The sequence below is a fragment of the Bidens hawaiensis genome, unplaced genomic scaffold, assembly GCF_021521415.1.
Source record: "Bidens hawaiensis isolate Kalapana, Puna unplaced genomic scaffold, B.hawaiensis_p1.1 tig00027747_1, whole genome shotgun sequence".
Taxonomy (NCBI): domain Eukaryota; kingdom Viridiplantae; phylum Streptophyta; class Magnoliopsida; order Asterales; family Asteraceae; genus Bidens; species Bidens hawaiensis.
In genome coordinates this window covers 157,959-180,580 of record NW_027494490.1, presented here as the reverse complement: position 1 = coordinate 180,580, position 22,622 = coordinate 157,959, and the positions used below count along the sequence as shown (strand labels likewise).

Below are 22,622 nucleotides of genomic sequence, written 5' to 3'. Positions count from 1 at the left end.
ATCTTCGTATTAAGTTTATTAATAACATACACACTACTGATAATATATACACATATACAACATATAATCAAACGTGATAATGAGCTAAATCCGTATTTAGGATTAATCGTATTGATATAGACTTGAGATCTGTCTAAGGATTAATCTAGGTTCCAACATACTCGATATTTTATGGACGTCTTCGACAAATTCCGGATCGACCTTGGTACTTATGGTTGATGTTTTTCCCCGGTCCCTTCCGTGGGGTCGGCATACGACTTGTGGTTGATCTTCTTGCCCGGACAACTTTAGGCCGATCCCTACATGATCATCCAAGCTACTAGATGAGACATACGCACCGGGCGAAGTATTTTTCATACGCTTTGGCATTGAGCCACTGATGTGGGCCCAAGTATTGAAGACCGGGCTATTGTGTTTCTGGAGGCCCAAGATCGCGGAACAAAGGGTGGTCCACGAAAACGGGCATAACTTGGCCCACGAAGCTCCGTTTCAGGCCCATTACCAGTCAAATAGAGCTTGAGATGAGGAGCACATTGTGGCAAACAGCCTACCGTGGTTTGGCCCCTGTCTGAAGCCCAAAAAAGACTCCTAAATAAAGTTATGGGCTATTTTATGTTTTTTTGTCAGTTTTTATGTTTTTTGTTTTTGGCTTTGTGTTTGGCCCATGGCCCATTTTAGGCCCATTTCGTATTTGAAACTCTATTTATATTATGTTGTTGTAATCTGAAGAGATAGACTTGATTATTAATAAATTTGATTTTCCACTTCATTTTCCCTAGACCTTTGGGTGGGATTTGGAGGTTACTTGAAGTTCTGTCACACCCTCAAAATCCACTAACGGAGTTTTACCGTCAGAGGGTGTGAACTAACAGGATCGGAATCATTAGTTATAATCAAACCATAAAAACGTCTAAATGAAAATAAGTGCGGAAGCGTAAAAACCAAAAGATAAAAGTTGCGTCACACAGGACGACTCAAAACCCCATAATAACAGTTTAAAATCAGGTTGCATAAACAAAAGCGTTTCAAACAATGCATGATCCTATACCGCACGCCCGCCTCGGCTACTTGAGAATAACATAATAAAAGTGTCAACACGAGGTTGGTGAGTTCACAAGTTTATATAAAATAAAGCGTTTAGCGTTTGCGTTCAGCGTTTTGCGTCCAGCGTTTTGCGTTACCAGATAGTGTTATGTCAATTATATATCTATAGGTAGCTAGCCTATAAAACAAGTATTACTAAGTGTTCGACACCGAAGCTGACTGTTTATCATTTGCCTTGCCACCAGGTCTATCCCGACCATGGTATGTGTTTAGCCAAGATTACACCCACTCGACCTCCAGTCGAGTTTAGCGTTGGGTGGGGTTTGTCAAACCCAGTAGTACTACTCAACAATGACTCGCTATTATCCAATATTAAATGGTTCGATGTGAATAAAGGACTTTAGTTATTTCATTTGCCACTTAGTCTTTACAAGTGATATATAATCTATATTAACAAAATCTTAAATGCGTTTTTGGAGTATGTTATCTCCCCAAGTGAAAAGCATTTGAAAACAGTTTACAGGGGTAAGTGAACTCACTGTTTGCGTAGAATTCCCAAAATAAATCACCAAGTGATGCGCGTCACAGAAAACTCTCTCTAGCGTTCTAAAACAACAAGGAGATTTTCTAAGTATCGGAACTAATATCGAGTCTCTAGACCTGGCACATAATTCCTAATCACAAGATACGTTTCGTGTTTGTTTGTGAATCGTGTGTGACTTAACGAGTACATTTGTGATACGATACGTGTGTGAGCAATTATTTACGTGTCATGTATTAATAATGTACATCACTAGCAATTACTCCCCGTAAGGGCAATTTGGTCACACATAACAATTAACTAGCAATTATTCCCCGCAAGGGCAATTTGGTCGAAACACGACAACTATTTAGCAAGTATTCCCCGCAGGGGAAAATTGGTCAAAACATAACAATTAACTAGCAATTATCATGTTTCATGTATTTTCACAAAATTCAGCAGCTAGTTTCACCGAGACAGAAATTCTACTTGAAAGATTGTACTATTCCACTGATCATAGCATCTCAATTAATTTTACCAAAAATCATCACTAAAGCATGCATGTGTTAGGTTTCCAGAACATATTTTATTTTATTTTTATTCCACATAGATTTCTCATAATGATCAAAACACTACAGCAAGCTCATAACAGTCAAATTCATGCGCAACAGAATGTTATTTGAAATTCCCGTTAAATGAAAAATCCAACAAATGCAAGACCACTTGGGTTAGGTTACTAACTAAATATGTCAACTTCCAGAAGTGGAACCAACCCAATTGGTCTCGTAGTTCATGAGATATAACATTTACAAAACAACCTAACAGCAGGTCTAACAACTCAGCTTTGCACAACGTTTTTGTAAAATCATAAAGGTTAACTTTTACATGTCCAAAAATTACAAATTTATATTCTTTAGAAACTAGACTCAACCTAGTTTACAACAGTATCAATAATCTCAACCAATTTTCACATTTACCCCCGATATAGTCAATTGAACATCAACAACACAATCTGTCCAGAAACTGTTTGCAACAAAACTCAACATATTAACCATCTATAGACTATAATCCGTTCATATAACACTCTAGACACCATAATCACTATCCATGCACATCAATTACACCATACATACATGGTTAGGGTTTTATTTGATCTCAAAATCAAGACACAACAATTAACATGTAACAATATCAATTCTAGTTATCAAATCATCATCAATACATCATCAAATCAAACAAAGATCATATGAACACAATATATGAAATTTCCAGATTTTAGGGTTTATAATTAACCCATTCAAACTCAAAATTAAGCATGTAAAATACATAGGATAGTTGTTTATACCTTCCTAGCACCTTAATCTTCGATTAAAATTGAAAGATCTTGTGTATATGTGTGTGTGTGATTGACGGCAGCCAAGAACAATGGGGGAGGGGGGCCGATCGGTCTAGAGGGAGGGAGAGGGAGTGTTAGGGTTTAGGTTTATATTATTATTTATAATAACATGTTACATCTAGGTCCCTCAACTTCTAATTTGCACTTTTCTAGCTTATTTTAACTAGCTCTTCTTTCTTGTTTAGTATCATACATAATATAATCAAGTAACACATATGTCTAACACATAATTATCACATAATTATTGTTTTGACGTTTTTCGTTTATTCACCAATTGTTTGCGTCAACTCGTTTGCGTTTCGGTGCAATTCCCGAAAGACTACACATGTAGTAAGTGTCAAGCGTCATTTAAACCCTAGTTTAAATGTAATGAGGTGTGCGTTACAGATTCAATGATCTTAAGTTTGAATTGACGGAGTTGAGTTAACGGAGTTAACGGAGTTAACCTGAAATTGACGATTGTCACATCATTCCCATGTTAAAGAATTTTCGTCCCGAAAATTTGAGTCAAGTCGTGATGAGTGTCTGAAAAAGTAAGAAAAATTTTCAGTTTGTCATATCATCCCCTAGTAGAAAGAAATTTCGTCCCGAAATTTAATTCATACCTCCGGTGATTTCTGACGGTTTGTCAGGTTTCAGGGTTTTCTGTTTTTTGTCAGCCCTTCAAAAAGGTGAGGATACTTTTTCATCATTTGATCCTCGCGTTCCCACGTGAACTCCGGTCCACGTCTTGAGTTCCAACGAACCTTAACGATTGGAATTTTGCTGTGCTTGAGTGTTTTGGTTTCCCAGTCCAAAACTTCAACTGGTTCTTCAATGAAGCGTAGCTGTTCATCAATTTGCAGTTCGTCCAAAGGGACTACTTGGGTTTCATCGGATAAGCATTTCTTCAAATTGAATATGTGGAAAACATTGTGTACACTGCTGAGTTCCGCTGGTAAGTCCAGTCGGTACGCCACCGGACCAACGCGTTCCGTTATCCGGTAAGGACCAACGTATCGTGGGTTGAGTTTGTTTCGCTTCCCAAAGCGAACCACACCTTTCCAAGGTGAGACTTTGAGTAACACTTGGTCATTCACTTGAAATTCGAGAGGTTTTCGGCGCTTGTCGGCGTAACTCTTTTGGCGATCTCGTGATGCTGCCATGCGATTTCGGATTTGAACAATCTTTTCTGAAGTTTCGAGTACCAGTTCTGGACCAATGATTTGGCTGTCACCCACCTCTGCCCAGCAGAGTGGTGATCGACACTTCCGTCCGTACAGTGCTTCAAACGGCGCTGCTTTAATACTTGCGTGGTAGCTGTTATTATACGAAAACTCTACCAAAGGTAAGTGAGGTTCCCAACTTTTTCCGAAATCCAACACACATGCACGCAACATGTCCTCTAAGGTCTGAATAGTTCGTTCACTTTGCCCATCCGTCTGAGGATGGTAGGCTGTGCTCATATCAAGACGTGTTCCTAGTGCGCTTTGTAGTGACTTCCAAAAGTGCGAAGTGAAACGAGAATCTCGATCAGAAATGATTGAGACAGGCACTCCGTGTCTAGACACTACTTCCTTCATGTAGACGCGAGTCAGTCTTTCCATTTTGTCCGATTCCTTAATCGCTAAAAAGTGTGCCGACTTAGTCAACCGGTCAACGATCACCCAGATGGTATCGCATCCCGTCGGTGTCTTAGGTAAACCCGTGATAAAATCCATTGAGATGTGTTCCCATTTCCACATTGGAAGTTCCGGTTGTTGCAGCAAACCAGATGGTTTCTGATATTCTATATTGACTCTGGCACAAGTCAAGCATTTGCTCACGTAGGTGGCAATGTCGGCTTTCATGTTTGGCCACCAGTAAAGTGCCTTTAAGTCATGGTACATTTTATCTGAGCCGGGGTGGCATGGTTCGTTCCATTGTGTGGTTTAAGAGACATATTTATTTTGAAATCTTTAAATAATAGATGTGTAAATAAATTTGTTGAATTTTTACCAATATTGACCAAAACAGTACTAGTGGTTGAGAATTTCGGGATTGACTTTTTAGTAAGTAGGAAAATGGGATAAATAAATGAAACAGTTAAAATCTTAGAGTATAATCAAGGTGAAAATAACTATTTGGTTTAAATAAGTAAAGACGATCAAATAAATAAAATCCATGGTAAAAATTACGAAACGGGATTTAAAGTCAAATGTCATCAAGATAGTTACCAAAGTTTATAAATCGAGGTAATAAATAAAATTGATAAGATGAAACTTGATAGATAGAAATGAAAAGTCCAATAAATGATCACATAGAGTTAGGATAAACGATTATACAACTTACAATAACGTCGTATGATGAATTTCACACGTGAACACACTTGAGGTTATAAGTATTTGAGGATATGATTACATGAAATGTGATAACATGAGAATGAGGTGAGTTTCTTTGGGGTGACGCATACGTGCATCAATATAAATAAAATAGCATTAGATTAACAAACAAAATAATCGATGAAATGTGATAAAACGTGAATACGACCACTATTGTGAAACCATTTATATAATTGTCATTATAATAACGGTTTCTAATAGCGCCAAAACTTGTAGACACCCACACATAGGCCGTTAATAGATTAGATGAAATAATATAGAATAAGGTATAAAATCGAGTTTACATAAATGCTCAAATATAACAACATAGTCATGAAAATATCGTTTAAAAGATAAACGATATTTTTGGCGAAGTTAAAGTTTTGAAAGTATTACACAAATTGTTATTGAATAGCTTGGATTCGGTCAAATCAAACACCAAAATGAAATCTCATGTGCATAAAGTTACCATTGAAACATCTCATCAATGGGAAAGAAAATCGCAATAATAGTGAGACTCGATTAAATGACGAAATAGGTAAATCGCGTTTTCTATGTTCATTGGAAATATAAGAATAACATCGAAATGAAATCTCAAGTAAAGTCGTTTTATTGTTTCCAAGAAAATGAATATAATAATATCAATATATCGCTGTATCGCTGGCTAAAGAAAGGTTTTGATCATTATCAAAAGTAAATCTTGTAAGTCCAATTTGTTAAAGGAGTTTGTATACATAGAGTTATTGTGATGAAAATAAAATATATAAAGTGATGATGCTTGCGATAATAAGAGGTAATAGTCACGTAAGTTGTTATTGAGTAAAAGTTTGTGTTACAATATAAAATATTCATAGGCGCGTCTCAAAAGATTTGCAAAGCCATGATCATTGAGTTTATGCAATATGGTGAAAGTTGTAAATTTTAAATTTTTTTACTGAATAACCCCCGCATTCATCATTCAGAATGAAACATCGTATTTATAAAGTTATTAAGAGATTCATCACCTTAGGTGACAATATTTAAAATCTTGAAATCATACATATAATCGTTTAAGAATCTTTGAAAGCAATTCCTCATAATCAAATTTTTGTTGTCATGACAATATTACATTTTACAAAGATAATTTATAAGATATGGACATAACATGTAAACCGTTAATCTTGAAAGAGTTTATAATCTATAAGTAATTATTTGAACACATGAGGTTGTTATACGTACACTAGTTGTATGTAGGTATACATATATATATATATATATATATATATATATATATATATAAATTAAGGGTAAAACGAAACTTGCGTGTGTATGGATAGGTTTTAGGCTTTGAATAGTGAATCGTTTGGGAATTTGGTGAGGAGTGAGTGTGTTTAGGTCTTTTGAGTGGGTTAGGCTTGGATGATTTGTGTGAGTAGTGGTTGGGCTAATAGGTGAGGTTTGGCTTATTTGAGCTCGCGTTAAGTTGATGGGTTGGATAATTCGGGTTAAGTTGATGGGTTAGATAATTTTTTTTATCTTGGTTAGTTTGGGTTGAGGTTTGGTCTCTACATGTATTTCGTAAGGAGTGTTTGGGTTACTATTTTGACATCAACACTATGGTTGGATGGAAGCGGTGTGGCGATATGGTTTAGATTTGACATAGTATGGGTCGAAGGGTTTTGAGTCTTAGTTGGGTAAACTTTGGTTTGTATATGTTCAAGGCATTTGTGGGTGTGTTTGTCGGTGTCTTTGAAGTATTAGGATAGTGAGTTTGATAGGTTTTCGTGGCGTAGAAGTGTCGGTAGTTAGGGCCTTTTGTGGGGTTGATTTTTGTATATCTTGGACTTGCATGGGGTTTGAGTAGGTGTGGATATACTTTTGGATGTTTAGGTTTCGTTCATATTGAGGAAAGATTTGAGTGCGCGGGAAATTTTTAAAGTTGAATGGTGGTTTGATTTAAGGCGGTAGTTTGGGATGGGATACGGGTGTTTGGGAACTTGTGGTTGTGTATAGGGAGGTTTTTTTTTTACTAGTAATAATTATTAATGTGAAAATATCATAATTTTATAACTAATATATGAAGCATCCATGAAAATTTTAATAATTAAAGTTACGAGTTAATATATGTATAAATATATATGTTATATAAATAGAATTTCTTGAGATCCGAGCGCGTGAATCGCACAAATTTTTATAAAGGTTAAAATAAATTTATTTATTTATTGCTTATGGGAAAATTTAAAATACGTAAATTGAATGTTAAAATTTGTTATGAGGTTTCAATATTAAATGATGAATGTCGTCTTGGAAATATAAAGTTGCGAACTGAAATCTTTTTTTTTTGTACAAGGACTTTAAAATTTTAAAGTTTATATAATAGAATATTTACTTGAAAATTTGAAGTGAAATTTATCATAAAACTTTTTTTAATATGATGAACTCTATAAAATAAGATTTTCGTTTGTAACTCGTCTTAATGAAAATAAATGACATATTAAAAATTATTATGTATCGATCAAACTCTATATATACATATATTTATTTATTTATTTTCCTTTTTATAACGAAGAGATTTTTAATGAACAAAATTGCAATAAAAAAAATTCTTGTGAAATCAAAATGAGAAAATTGGTGTAAAACTCTACCATATAAAATCGAAATATAAAAGAATTATTAACAATGTAAAATTACCTTTATAAATGAAAACTTGTGATAAGAATTTATAATAATATAAAGTGAAAAACGGTTTAGATTTTTGAAACGTAATAATAATGTTTTAAGATTTAAAGGTGGAAAAATCGCGCATGAACCACCATGACTTGATATTCCGACACTAAAACCTTTTTACAAAACTACCACGTTGGGGTCTAAACATGTGCACGAAATCATCGCGACTTTTTCATGTTTTAGACTCAAATAACAATGATAACACAATAAATCGAGATACAACGTCATGCCAAAACACTAGTCCACGAAATCACCGTAGTCATATTGTTTTAACACCAAAAATTAGGAGGGCGAACGGAACGCTCGCATTCGACTACTTAAAGTGGTCATCTCATATGAGACAATCTTTAAGGAGATTTGAAACAACGGGATCCAAGTTAAGCTCGTGATCCATAAAACACAATAAAAATCTAATGTTTTTTGCATTTTAAGGTAAGGATACCTTGGAGTACTATGAAAGTGCGTGTATGTGTATATTTATGATTGATAAAATAAATAAGTATATTATAGACAAGTGTATTGAACAATCAAGTAGGGTAAACACGTATAGGCAACACGTATAAGGACCCTAAAGTAAAGACTATACTAGGTCGTTACGTCTAACCACCTATCTTATAGTCTTGTGGCTCTGATACCAATCTGTCACACCCCGACCAAAGGCGGAACATGCCGGGGTGCAACGTGATTGGACAAATACACAAGACACTATTTAAAGTGACAATATTCATTTAACTCATTTTATTTCAACAAATCGATAAACAACACTTCTCGTCTACACAAACAAACTGAATACAAGTAATAATTATATTGTTCGTTTTGCTAATATCCTAAAGGTCTTGGTAACGTTTTCCGTCAAGCACTCGAGTCAACAAAAGTCAAACCTGTAACATTTCATAAAATAAAGTTTGTCAACACAAAGGTTGGTGAGCAATTCATAAGTTTGAGCATATAAGTGTATAGTATGAAAATCCACAAAACTTGTATACAAAACAATAAATAAGAGCTATAAACTGGAATAAATAGTTATCGCTAAACAAGTTAGCGACACCTAGCTATTGGCAATTAGTCTAGGTTATGACAGTTGCTAATAAGCTTACATTAGCACCACCTAACTACAAGGAGATGCCGAGTAGTCTAGGATTTATAGTTATTGTTAATAGCATACGTTAACGACACCTTGCCAATGCCAAATGGTATAGGATTTATAGTTTCACCATCCAAAAGCTGTAAACACATAGTCAAATAAGCATACAACACCAAATCGAGCAATTATTCAAGTAAGATATACAATCACGTTTGTGGGTTGAAGATGCAAGTAATTAAAGAATTTAGTTTGATAAGTATGAAATGTCACCCCAAAACGAAAGATGGAAAAAGGGGTATGAAAGTATTCACCTCGATTGATGAACCGATAAATAAATAGATAAATAAATGAAGCTCGAACGGTAAACGAACAGATCCGACTTGAAACGATAAACACCTAAGCTAAAATAAATAATGTAATATATATTAATGAACTTGAAGCCATAATGAAACTATATTGGAAACATTGAATGAGACGGTTCGGTTGTTAATCGGGTTACCGGTTAATTTGTTAACGATTAAGGACTCACACTTAGTTGATAATTAAAATAAAAATAATATTATTTTATTGAAGCTTTTAATTAGCTAAAATAATATTAAAAAGGACAAGACGGGTTTTTAATCAATGGTTCGGTTTTATAAAAAAAATGAATTGATAATCAAGTTTATAATTGTATTATTAATGATAATGATAGTAATGATAATAATAGTTTTAGAACATGTTATGAATATATATATATATATATATATATATATATATAAAAGATAATAATGATAATAAAAATGATAATAATAATAATAACAATAATTATTATTAATAATACTAATTTAGTATAATACTAATAATATTAGTTTAAGAATAACGATCTTAGTATTAATTAAAATGTTGTTGATAAAAATAATAATAATAATAATAATAATAATAATAATAATAATAATAATAATAATAAATAATATTGATAGTAAATAATGATATTATACTCGATGTCGGTTTGATTTCTAAACGAATTCATAAAATAGCTATAATGATATTATTGCTAATAATTGATGATAATAATATGAAGATAATAATAATATGATCTTTAATAATATTAATAACTTTAATATTTATAATAATAATGATAATAATAATAGTTTTGTTAAAAGATAATATTTATAATAATAATGAAAAAGTAGATTTTCATTGTGTTTTATGGATTACAAGATTAACTTGGATCCCGTTGTTTCAAATCCCTTAAAGGTTGCGTTTATTTCGGGTTTGTAGCCATCATAGGAAACGAGAAATTATAAAATGACCATTTGACAAAAAGATTCCAAGAATCGAAGGTGATTTACTTACCTGGGATGGTTGAGTTATAATGCTCGTTTTCTAGGCCATAAATCGTGTTATAAATGTCAATGCTTTAAGTAGTCGAATGCGAGCGTTCCGGTCGCCATCATAATTTTCGGTGTTAAAACAATAGAACTACGGTGATTTCGTGGACTAGTGTTTTGACATTACGTTGTATCTCGATTTATTTTGTTATTATCGTTATTTGAGTCGAAAACATGAAAAAGTTTCGGTGGTTCGTACACATGTTTAGACTCCAATATGTTGTTCATGCACGATTTTTCCAACTCTATAAATCTCAAATTTTTAAGCTTTAAATTCTCAAAAAAAAAAAACCATTTACTATTGTTTTCGGTTTTGTTATTTATAAACAAAGTTTTATATTTTATCTAACACTAACATCTTCTCCATACTAACTCTAGGATTCACAAATCAAAAATCGAAATCTTATTTTATTTTGTACACCTTTATATTCATTTCCTTTTTACCCAAAAACTTATCCCATTTTCTTTATAATTTTTTAGCATGCCTCCGCTAAGACGCCAACCGCGCAAGAACTCCACTCGACGTATGGCCGCCATCATCGCCAAGCAAGTGGCCGCTGTGAATCCCGAACTAATAACCCAAATACAAGCAAACCAACCCGCACCCGTTGTTGCACCTATTGAGCCCAAACCCGCATCCTACCTGCTTAAACAATTTACTAGTGCCAACCCGTCCGAATTCTATGGAACCAACTGTGCGACTACGTTGTTGCAGTGGTTCGAATCTGTGGAGAATGTGTTTTTACACAGCGAATGCCCCGAAGCGAAAAAGACAAACTTCGCTTCAAGCATGTTTAGGGGAACCGCCCTAACATGGTGGGGTAGTGTCATGCACCTCCAAGGTACGGATGTGGCCATGGCTCTTCCATGGGCCGAGCTCAAGGCGCTGATGAAGAAGAAATTCTGTCCTAAACACGAGCTCCAAAAGCTTGAGGTAGAATTTTGGGACCTAAAACAAGAAGGTGGTGATAACGCCGCTTACTCGCTCCGTTTCCACGAGCTAAGCGTTCTTGTACCTCACTTGGTCACCCCATCCGAACGTGAAATTGACAAATATATTGGGGTTTACCGATGAAAATTCGGGACTCAGTCATGAGTAGCAAACCCGCGAACCTTGAGGAAGCCATCACGTTAGCCGGTTGGCTATCGGAAAATCACGTGAAGGAGGGTACCCTAACCCTCAAGAAAACAATCGAGAAAGCCAAAACCGAGCCCGCTCCCCAAGCCAAAATTGAACCCGCACCACAAGCTATAAACTACTCCAACTCCTCCCGACACAACAACAACAACAAGAAGAAACCCAAGACTAATTACCGAAACTTTACCGTCACCCAACCTCAACCACCACAACAAGCCCAAACTTTTCCCCAAAACCGAAAACCTTATATTGGTAACTCCCCACTATGTAACACTTGCCAACTTCACCACCCAACGAACTCGCCGTGTCGCCATTGTACAATTTGTAACCGATTTGGTCACTTCTCCAACACATGCCGATCCACCCAACGAAACCAACCCAACCAACCTAACCCACCAACCCAACCAAGAAACTTTCCCCAAAATGCCCAAAACCGCTATGCACCATACCCATCAAACCAACCCCAACAACCCCGAGCTTGCTTTAATTGTGGTGATCCCAACCATTTCCGCCAAAATTGCCCACGTTTAGCTTTTGCCAACCATGCTCAAACCGTAACCATACCATACTACCAAACACAAGCTTACCAAGTTCAAACTTACCAACCCCAAATTCCCCAACTCAATGCACCACTCATCCAACCCATCCAAACAATCCAAGCACCACCTCCACCTCCACAAACAAGCAAATCAAGTCAACCATGGTAATCAAGGGCGGGAGTTTATGATGAATGCAAATCAAGCTCAAGTGGCAAACGATGTTGTGAACGGTATGTTTTTGGTGAACTATCATTTGGCTTCTATTTTATTTGATACCGGTGCCGATAGAAGTTTTATTTCTTTGAAATTTGAGTCGAAACTTGCGATGCCTCGAACTAAGCTTTCCCGACCGTTCTCTGTTAAAGTCGCCAATGGAAATTCTATTACCATCAATTCCGTCGTCCGCAATTGCTCTCTTATTCTTTCTAAGCATAAATTCTCCATTGATCTCATCCCGATGCAAATGGGTAGCTTCGATGTCATAGTAGGCATGGATTGGTTGTCTTTGCACCGTGCCGAAGTCGTTTGTTTTGATAAATTCATTCGCATTCCGCTTGTCAACGGCAAGGTTCTTAAGGTCTTTGGAAACACAACGTCTCGAAGGCTAAATCTCATGTCGTGTGCTCAATCGCAAAAGTACTTACGCCAAAAGTACGTTCCGTTTTTAGCTCTCTCGGTGACAAAAGACAAAAAGGAAAGGAAGATCCTAGATATTCCTATTGTTCGTGATTTCCTTGATGTCTTTCCCGATGATGTTACCGGTCTTCCTCCCGTTCGTCCGATTGAATTCCAAATCGATCTTGTGCCCGGCGCGATGCCCGTGGCCAAGGCTCCTTATCGTCTAGCCCCGTCGGAAATGCAAGAACTATCAAACCAACTCGAAGAACTTTCCGATAAAGGCTTCATTCGTCCAAGATCTTCTCCTTGGGGCGCTCCTGTTCTCTTCGTGAAAAAGAAGGATGGTTCATTTCGTATGTGCATCGATTATCGAGAACTCAACAAACTTACTATTAAAAATCGTTATCCATTGCCACGTATCGACGACTTATTCGACCAACTTCAAGGCGCAACTTGTTTCTCCAAAATTGATCTTCGATCGGGTTATAATCAATTGCGTGTTCGCGAAGAAGACATTCCAAAAACCGCTTTCCGTACTCGATATGGACATTTCGAATTTTTGGTTATGCCCTTCGGGTTAACAAATGCACCCGCGGTGTTTATGGACCTCATGAACCGCGTTTGTAAACCATTCCTTGATAAATTCGTTATTGTATTTATTGATGACATCCTTATCTTCTCTAAATCCAAAGCCGAACATGAACATCATTTGCGTTCCATTCTCGAGCTCCTTAGAAACGAACAACTCTATGCCAAATTCTCCAAATGTGAATTTTGGCTCGAGGAAGTTCAATTTTTGGGACATATCGTAAACGACAAAGGTATTCATATTGATCCCGCTAAAATTGAGGCTGTTAAGGATTGGAAAACTCCAACGACTCCCACGGAAATTCGATCCTTCCTCGGTTTGGCCGGATATTATCGGCGTTTCATTCGGAATTTTTCCAAGATCTCTTTGCCTCTTACCTCTCTCACCCATAAGGGACAACCCTTCGATTGGGGTTCGAAGCAAGAGGAAGCCTTTTGTACTCTCAAGGACATGCTTTGCAATGCTCCTATTCTAATGCTCCTATTCTAACTCTTCCCGATGAAAACGACGATTTTGTTGTATTTTGTGATGCATCCCATCAAGGACTTGGTTGTGTTCTCATGCAACGAGGTCAAGTCATCGCATACGCATCAAGGCAACTTAAGGTCAACGAGAAGAACTATACGACTCACGATCTCGAACTTGGTGCCGTCGTTTTCGCTCTCAAAATATGGAGACATTACCTTTGTGGAACAAAATGTGTGGTTTTTACCGATCATAAAAGCCTTCAACACATTTTGACCAAAAAGATCTCAACATGAGACAACGACGATGGGCCGAATTACTTAGTGATTACGACTGCGAGATTCGCTACCACCCCGGTAAAGCGAATGTTGTCGCCGACGCCCTAAGTCGAAAGGTTAATATTAAATCCGTTCTGCTTCTAAGCATCATTGTTCAAACCGATCTTCAAATTCGTATCTTTCAAGCTCAACGCACCTCCGTTGAAGAAGGTAACATGTATGACGAAATGTCATGTGGAGCCGAACTTCAACTCGAAACCAAACCCGATGGTCTTTTGTATTTTCTCAATCGTTTGAAGGTTCCCGATCGCGATGACCTTCGTACTTGTATTCTCGACGAAGCTCATAATTCGCACTATTCCGTTCATCCCGTGCAGATAAGATGTACTTCGATCTTCGTGCTACCTTTTGGTGGCCGGGTATGAAAAAGGACGTAGCATTGTTTGTATCTAAATGTCTTACTTGCTCGAAAGTCAAAGCCGAACATCAAAGACCTTTTGGTCTACTCGAGCAACCACCGATTCCCGTTTGGAAATGGGAAGACATTGCTATGGACTTTATCACCAAATTACCCAAAACCCAAAAATGCAACGATAGCATTTGGGTGATCATCGATCGATTAACCAAATCTGCTCATTTCATTCCGATCAGCGAGAAGTATTCTGTCGAGCAGCTTGCTCAAATCTATGTTCGGGAAATCGTGTGCCGACACGGTTTGCCATTGTCGATCATCTCCAACCGCGATGACCGTTTTACCTCTCATTTTTGGCGTTCACTTCAAGAAGCTTTGGGAACACGTCTCGATCTTAGCACCGCTTATCATCCTCAAACGGACGGTCAATCCGAACGTACAATCCAAACACTCGAGGATATGCTACGAGCATGTGTTCTTGATTTCGGTGGGAATTGGGATTCTCATCTTCCGTTCATCGAATTCTCCTACAACAATAGCTACCACTCTAGCATTGATGTGGCTCCTTTTCAAGCTCTTTACGGTCGTAAATGTCGTTCCCCGATTTGTTGGAACGAAATCGGTGAAGCTCAAATCACGGGACCCGAAATGGTCCAAGAAGCCACCGACGTCATTGATCAAATCCGTAAAAATCTCCTAACCGCTAGAAATCGTCAAAAGAGTTACGCCGACAAACGGCGAAAACCGATCGAATTTAATGTTGACGATCTTGTCCTTCTAAAAGTATCTCCTTGGAAGGGGGTAGTCCGTTTTGGAAAGAAGGGTAAACTAGCTCCTCGTTTCGTTGGTCCTTTTAAAATTCTTGAGCGTGTTGGGAAAGTAGCGTATCGACTTGAACTACCACAAGAACTTGCCGGTGTTCATCCGACATTTCATGTTTCGAATCTCAAAAAGTGCCTAGCCGAGGGTAATCTTCATATACCCCTCGATGAAGTTCATGTTGATGAGTCTATGATTATGGTTGAACGACCCGTTGAGATTATGGATCGCAACGAGAAGAAAACCAAGCGTAGTCGTATTCGGTTAGTAAAAGTTCGTTGGGAATCACGGCGTGGCGCGGAGTTTACTTGGGAACGAGAAGACACAATGAAAGAGAAGTATCCACATTTGTTTGCATCGTCGTCTTCATCTTAATTTCGGGACGAAATTTCCTAAAGTAGGGAATACTGTGGCATTCGTCAATTTCGGGTCACTTTTGTTATGTAAACCCGACCCGTTTGTAACCCGAACATTTCAAATATATAAAATATTGGATCTTGTCATTTAAAATATATAAAATATATAAAATATATTTTTTTTATATTATGCATTGTTTGACCATTTAAACATACCCATTTTTATGCAAACCATAAAAGAATCTTTATACCCAACCCTTCACTCCTTCCCTATATATACACACCCATCTTCTTCATTTTACTCTTGCTACATCTCCAAAAACTCTCTCAAACTCTATAGATTCAATGTTGTTATTTCTTATGTATTCTTGAAGTTTTGACTTCTCAAGTCAAACTAACTATAGTCTTTCATTCTAACTTGTTCATCTAACATTACTAACTCTTGAATATGGTGGTACAACATATATATAATACACACCCCTTGTTTCCTTTATTTGTTACTTCACCGACTTTGGTTGGTTAAGTTTCGAATGTCATAAGGCAAGGCTTCATGGAGGACTTCGTGTTCTTGATATATATTTACACACACATAACTTATTATACATATCACTTATGACTAACTTCTACCCTTTAGTTTGTTCATCTTATTTACAAGTTCCATGGTGTGGGTTTGTATAAGACTAACCTCGGTTTAACCGAAACTAGTCCAAACCAGAAACCGAACTTTTGTTTACTAGTTTTGTTAAAATAGTTGTTTAAACATGTTTATTGCTAGATTTGAGTTTCAAAAATCATTTTTACAAGTTCTTTGATATTAAGCATATGGAATCCATCTATGAACTCGTTGGGAGATGGAAACCGAACTAAACCGAAACTTTTGCTTAAAAGACTTGTAGTTAACTTTTTTTGTTGTAAAATTTAAGTTTTCTTCATTTATAAACCAATATACAAGTTCTATGATATTTGGGCATGTAGAAACCATCTATGAACTATTTGTGAGATGGAGACCGAACTATACCGACTTTTACTCGCTTAAGACACACAAGTGTGTTTTTAGTTATCAAGACTTGTATATTTCTTTAAAAAAATAGTTTACAAACTGATTTTAATTATTTTCTTAAGTACTTGGAATAGTTGGATCCAACTTGATCTCATAACATAGCTTGTACCGACAAAACTGAACACTCGCTTAACGTGCGTTGTTAGTTCTAAATAATAGATCTACATACTTGGTTAAGTGTTATTAGTATGTTTTAATGAGTTATCTCATAACAATTAATATTTTGGAAAGTTGACTTTGGGTTTGACCATTTGTCAAGACCCGAACCGACAACCCGAACACTCGTTAAAAACCCGTTTTAGTATCTTTAGCCTAATGGAACTTGCATTTTAGAATTTTCCCCACCTTATTACTTAACATTGGTTAAGTAAATATTAAGGTTAGATACTTTAACCCGGTTTTGAGCAAACTTACATTTTTTAAAAGGGTTATTATTATAAATTCTTAAATAGTTACATTTTAAACCTTGAACTTTAATTGATTAGTTTTTGCAACAATTATTTTATTTAAAGATCTTCAAGACAACCTTTCTAAATCCAAGACTTACTTTTATTTAGGCTTCATACGTTAAACTCGTCGTTCCGGCAAATCTCCAAATAATCAATCTTTCAAGTTTATTACTTGAATGTGAGTAACTTCATACCCCGTTTTCTATCTTTTATTTTGGGGGTGACATTTCAACTTATCTAAACTAAATGTTTTATACTTGGGTCTTAAACCACAAACGTTGTTGTATACCTTACTTGAATAATTGCTCGATTTGGTGTTCTATGCTTATTTGACTATGTGTTTATCGCTTTTGGATGGTGGAACTATAAATCCTAGACCATTTGGCAACCCCTCATGGCAAGGTGTCGTTAACGTAATGCAATTAACGATAACTATAAAATCCTAAACTATTTGGCAACCCCTTATAGTTGGGTGTCGCTAACTTGTTAGCGATAACTATTTATCCAAGTTTATAGCTATTATTTATGGTTTTGTATACTAGTTTTGTGGCTTTTCATACTATATATCTATTGTTCAAACTTATGAATTGATCACCAACCTTTGTGTTGATAAACTTTATTTTATGAAATGTTACAGGTTTGCATCTAGGTTGATTATGGAGTTCGGTGAAGAAAACGTCACAAATACCGTTAGGATATTAGTAAAACTGAACAATATTTGATTTGCTATATTTTGTTGTATTTGAGTTATGAATATTTGGTTATGTGACATTTTCGATGATGTGAAATGAAATGAGTTTGTTAAATATTGTCGCTTTAAATATTGTCATGCGCTTATGAGCAATCGTTGCACCCCGGCATGTTCCGCCGCCTTTGGTCGGGGTGTGCCACATACCTTTTTCGTGTTCACGAGTCGTGGTTCGATATCGGGAAGCAAACGAACCGAACCCGCTGGAGACAAAGCAACAACAGCCGCCGGAAAACGAAGGCTGAGAGAGAGAGAGAGAGAGCTGCGAGAGAGAGAGAGAGAGAGAGAGTGAGCCGAGAGAGATAGAGAGAAAGCCTAGAGAGATAGAGAGAGAGAGAGAGAAAGACGAGAGAGACAGAGAGGTAGAGAAAGAGAGATGGAGCGACTGAGAGAGAGAGTTGCGGGACGGAGTGACCACGGCGGCCGGTTTTCCGGTCGCCGGAAAAGCGAAGGAGGGGAGGCTCGCCGGAAAACGAAGGGAGAAAGGGGAGGGTGGTGGCTGCGGTGAACAGGGGAGAGTGAGGTGGTGGTGCGGTGGAGAGGTGGTGGCCGACAGCTTCTTCGCCGGAAATCGGTTGGGGGGGGTGTGGCGGCTGGTGGTTATAATAAAAATAGGGTTAGGGCTTTTAATATATATATGGTATATAAATGTTACATTTTAGCCCCTCAAGTTCTAATTGTTTTACAAAAAGGGTATAAAACTTAATAAAAGTTAATATAGGTTCAAAAATGGCAAAGATTACCCCTTACAGCTTATAAACTAATTTTTATGTTAAATGAACAACGATTTGTACACGCCTACATGACGGGTTTGAAGTATAACTTATTAAAATAAAGCGTGAAAGAAAATCGAAATCCGAATTTGACGAATGTCACATCCACCGTCACATTTAGCTAAACGGAATGTGCTCACGCCAACCCAACAAGTTTTCAGATTGACCTGTTTAACCCATTTATTTATTACTTATTTATTTAATTTTTTTTTCACCAACAATTATTCATGTTTTTTTTTCATTATAAATAAGTTATCAAAAGGATCCGATTACAATAAAGAGGCAGGTAAACGGGCAACAAGCTGCGACGCAACTCATTTATTAATTTCTTGTTTCTTGAAATGTGTTTAATATAATAAGTAAAGGTATTAGGGTAAGACCAAAAATCAAAATTTTAGAAGTACTATGGGATTCTTTAAACAAAACTGATTCAACAAATAAAAATACGGAGTAATATTTAAACTTGACTTTAAAGTATTAATACGTAAAAAAAGTAAAAATAAAAATAATATGTAAAAGTTTAATTCTTTTCCCTTTTAACGTTAAGGGTAAAAGAGACATTCTACACACATTTAATATCAAAGGTAGCCCTCATCCACTTCAAGCACCTTTCATGTTCCGTTTGAGTGAACAGTGGGGACAACACTATGAATGTAATTTTATGAAAAGTTGGGGACTAAACGTGCAATGTCACCAAACCACAAGGATTATCTATGTAAGTAACTCAAAAAAGGTTGTAGGTCAACCAACAAAACCCGGCTCGTTTCAACTCAAACCTATTCTAAACCTTATTGAACTCATCTAGCGTGCCAACTTGCCACGTCATTCACTACCGATCTAGAACCGAAACTAAAAATAGCTAAAAAAAAAAAAAAAACTTACTCAAGTAATCCATTTACTTCACCGCATGATACACAATAAAAGCTTCCATCAAGTCCACTATTCTTCCCATCTTTCAAAATCCCAGTTTTTTCATGTTTTATCGCGCATTCAACATGGTAAGACATCCCACAAGAATCCGAACAGCATGTCAACCATAAACTCGGATCCTTATTATCATCAAATTGATGACAAACACAACACGAACACCTTTTACAAAACGCCCCATCTTGAACCAACTTAGCTCTACAAGCCGAGTTCTTACAAAACTCAACATTGTTATCACAATTATGGTCTGATGCAACGTCTAGATGATTAGGATGATCCGTTTTCCTGTGTCTTTTATCACATCTTTGATGACCACTTTCGGATGTTTCAAGATTCATCAAAATATCATCTTGTGACCTTTTTTTGGATACTACTTTTTGAAGTTGTTCGATGATTTTCAGCTTTGATAATCCGGTGTACTTTTTTTTTCCCATTTTGGCACAAAGAATTTGAAGAATTTCTTGGCGGCTCCAAGATTGTAGGAGCTCGGGTTAACCCTGAGACCATTCGGACACTTCGTATACAAGTTCTCTTTTTTCTTCCATGCTCAATTTGCTACACCTTGATGGATCAAGTACAAAACCTTTACATAAATAAAGAATATGTTAAAAAAGATGGAGTTTATTTCAAGATTATTATAAAGTTGAACACAATGAATCTTTTTTACTAAAGTTTATAAATATACACCAATGGCAGTTGATATATTGATTGCATAAGTAAAATATCCAAAAATTCAAAAAGATAATATACAAAAAGAAGCCAAGCGGCTTGTTAGTTAACTCGCTAAAAGCTTGAATCGAGCCAATTATGAGTAGCTCTTGAGCCGAGCTAGAGTTTGGAAAAACTATGCATAATTTTATGACTTAGTATTATATATACAATTCAAGTTTAAATATTTATAATATTTAATAAAAAATGTAATAAATTGATTAATTAATACTTAATAAACAAGTCCATTAAATGTTTAAAGGGACACACACAGCTACATTTCTATCCATCTCAATAATCAAAAATTCTAAACCACATTTTACATGCGTCTTCAAAAAATAATAATAATAATAATAATAATAACTATAATCATATTCACATTAACACAACTGGCCAAAACTAATAAACTAATGATTCTAATAAACCAAGATCAAGAACACAAATTGCATATATTCTATTATTTATGACCACCAATAATTTCTGTGACTTATTAACATAATTTCTGTCAAATTTCTTCACAAAATATTCATAAAAAAAACAACAATTTTTAAGAGCAGATGAAAAATAACAATACTCAAATCTTTATTATCATAACATAGAACATGTTCAGTAACAATCACAACCCAGAAGAATAAGTTGAAGAATCAAAAATCCCATCAACAAAAAGATCAAATTATGTACTAAAAAATGATTGATGGATTGATTACCTTGGAAAGAGAGAGAATCTATGATGCTGGTCAAGAACAGCAACCCATCACAGCATTAGCAAATAAAGGTGAATGAAAGAGAGATTATTAATGAAGAAATTGGGAATGGGGTAATGGAAGTTTTGCTGCAAGTAGGAAGGAATCCATGAAATGGGTCCTGGTGGTATGTTATTTAGCACCCAATGCAAGGTGAGATAAAGTTATATATGTAATATAATATACGCATGCTACTTTGGTTGTTGGTTGGTTAGTTGGTATTGGCTATGTTCAATCCTTAACATAAGACGTTAGTTTAGAAAACTTGTGTAATTTCACTACTAGAAAATTGAGCAACTGCGACCACAATTTGCTACCGAAAAAAACGGTAGCAATTTTAGCGACCAATCTCGCAATTTTGCTACCGATAAGCGTAGTTACTTGACACGGTAGCTAAGTGGTCGAAAATTTTTCAACCGTTTATTTTCGGTGGCTAAGCGGTCAGAGTTTTTACAACCGTTTATTTTAAGCGGTCGGAATTTTTGCTACCGGTTGCTAAGTGGTTGGAGTTTTTGCAACCGTTAATTTTGAGGGCTAAGCGGTCGGAGTTTTTGCAACAGTTTATTTTAAGTGGTTGGAATTTTTGCTACCGGTTGCTAAGTGGTTGGAGTTTTTGCAACCGTTTATTTTGGGGGCTAAGCGGTCGGAGTTTTTGCAACAATTTATTTTAAGCGGTCGGGATTTTTGCTACCGGTGGCTAAGTGATTGTAGTTTTTGCAACCGTTTATTTTGGGGGCTAAGCGGTCGGAGCTTTTGCTACCTGTGGCTAAGCAGTCGGAGTTTTTGCTACCGGTGGCTAAGCGGTCGGAGTTTTTGCAACCGTTTTTTTAAGCGGTTGGAATTTTTTTCTACCAAGTTTTTCACAAAAAGTTATATGCTTATCGTCTTTGCGATGGCACGTGACTTGAAAATGCTGAAGTTAAGTTTTTTTATTTCTTATATGTTAAAACCATAAAATCAGAAGTTATGATTCAAAACCCTAATTTTATAACTGCTCCTCCCACCTCCGACGATCCGCCGTAAAATCCATTGCTACCCGCCGCCTACATCAGCAGTGAAGCATCATTCAACACCTCTCGCTCAACCAATTAATTCGTCTGGTACGTTTAATTTCTCAGTCATTAACACATATATGTTAATTGTCACTCGTAACTATTCGATTTTGCAATTTTTTGGCACAAAATTTGAACGATTGTTAGTATTAACGATTAGATTATGAATATAGATCTGCTTAAATTGCACAACAATCTTCGGTTAGCTTATATTGATAGGTTAGATGGATGTGTTTCGCTCATCTGTGATGTCTAGATCAGCCAAAGCTCAAGTCTCTGGTATGTTTTGTTGAATTATGCCTTCTACTTCATTGTTGAATCAAGATTTGTGTATAATTGCTTTGTGTATTGATACTTGACCTAATTTTACTTTATTGTTCTGTAATTATTATGAGTTCACTAGATATTAAGCCAACTGATTTAGGGAAGTAGTGCCAGTTATTGTTAGATTGCTCGGTTAGGTTAGATTGCTAATTAGTTATTTGT

General features: G+C 36.1%; 1 pseudogene; it reads right to left on the bottom strand.

Moving 5' to 3' along the window:
• Positions 1–19,584: 19,584 nt before the first annotated feature.
• On the bottom strand, positions 19,585–20,067 carry LOC143575779 (VIN3-like protein 2 pseudogene; annotated as a pseudogene).
• Between the last annotated feature and the right edge of the window lie 2,555 nt (positions 20,068–22,622).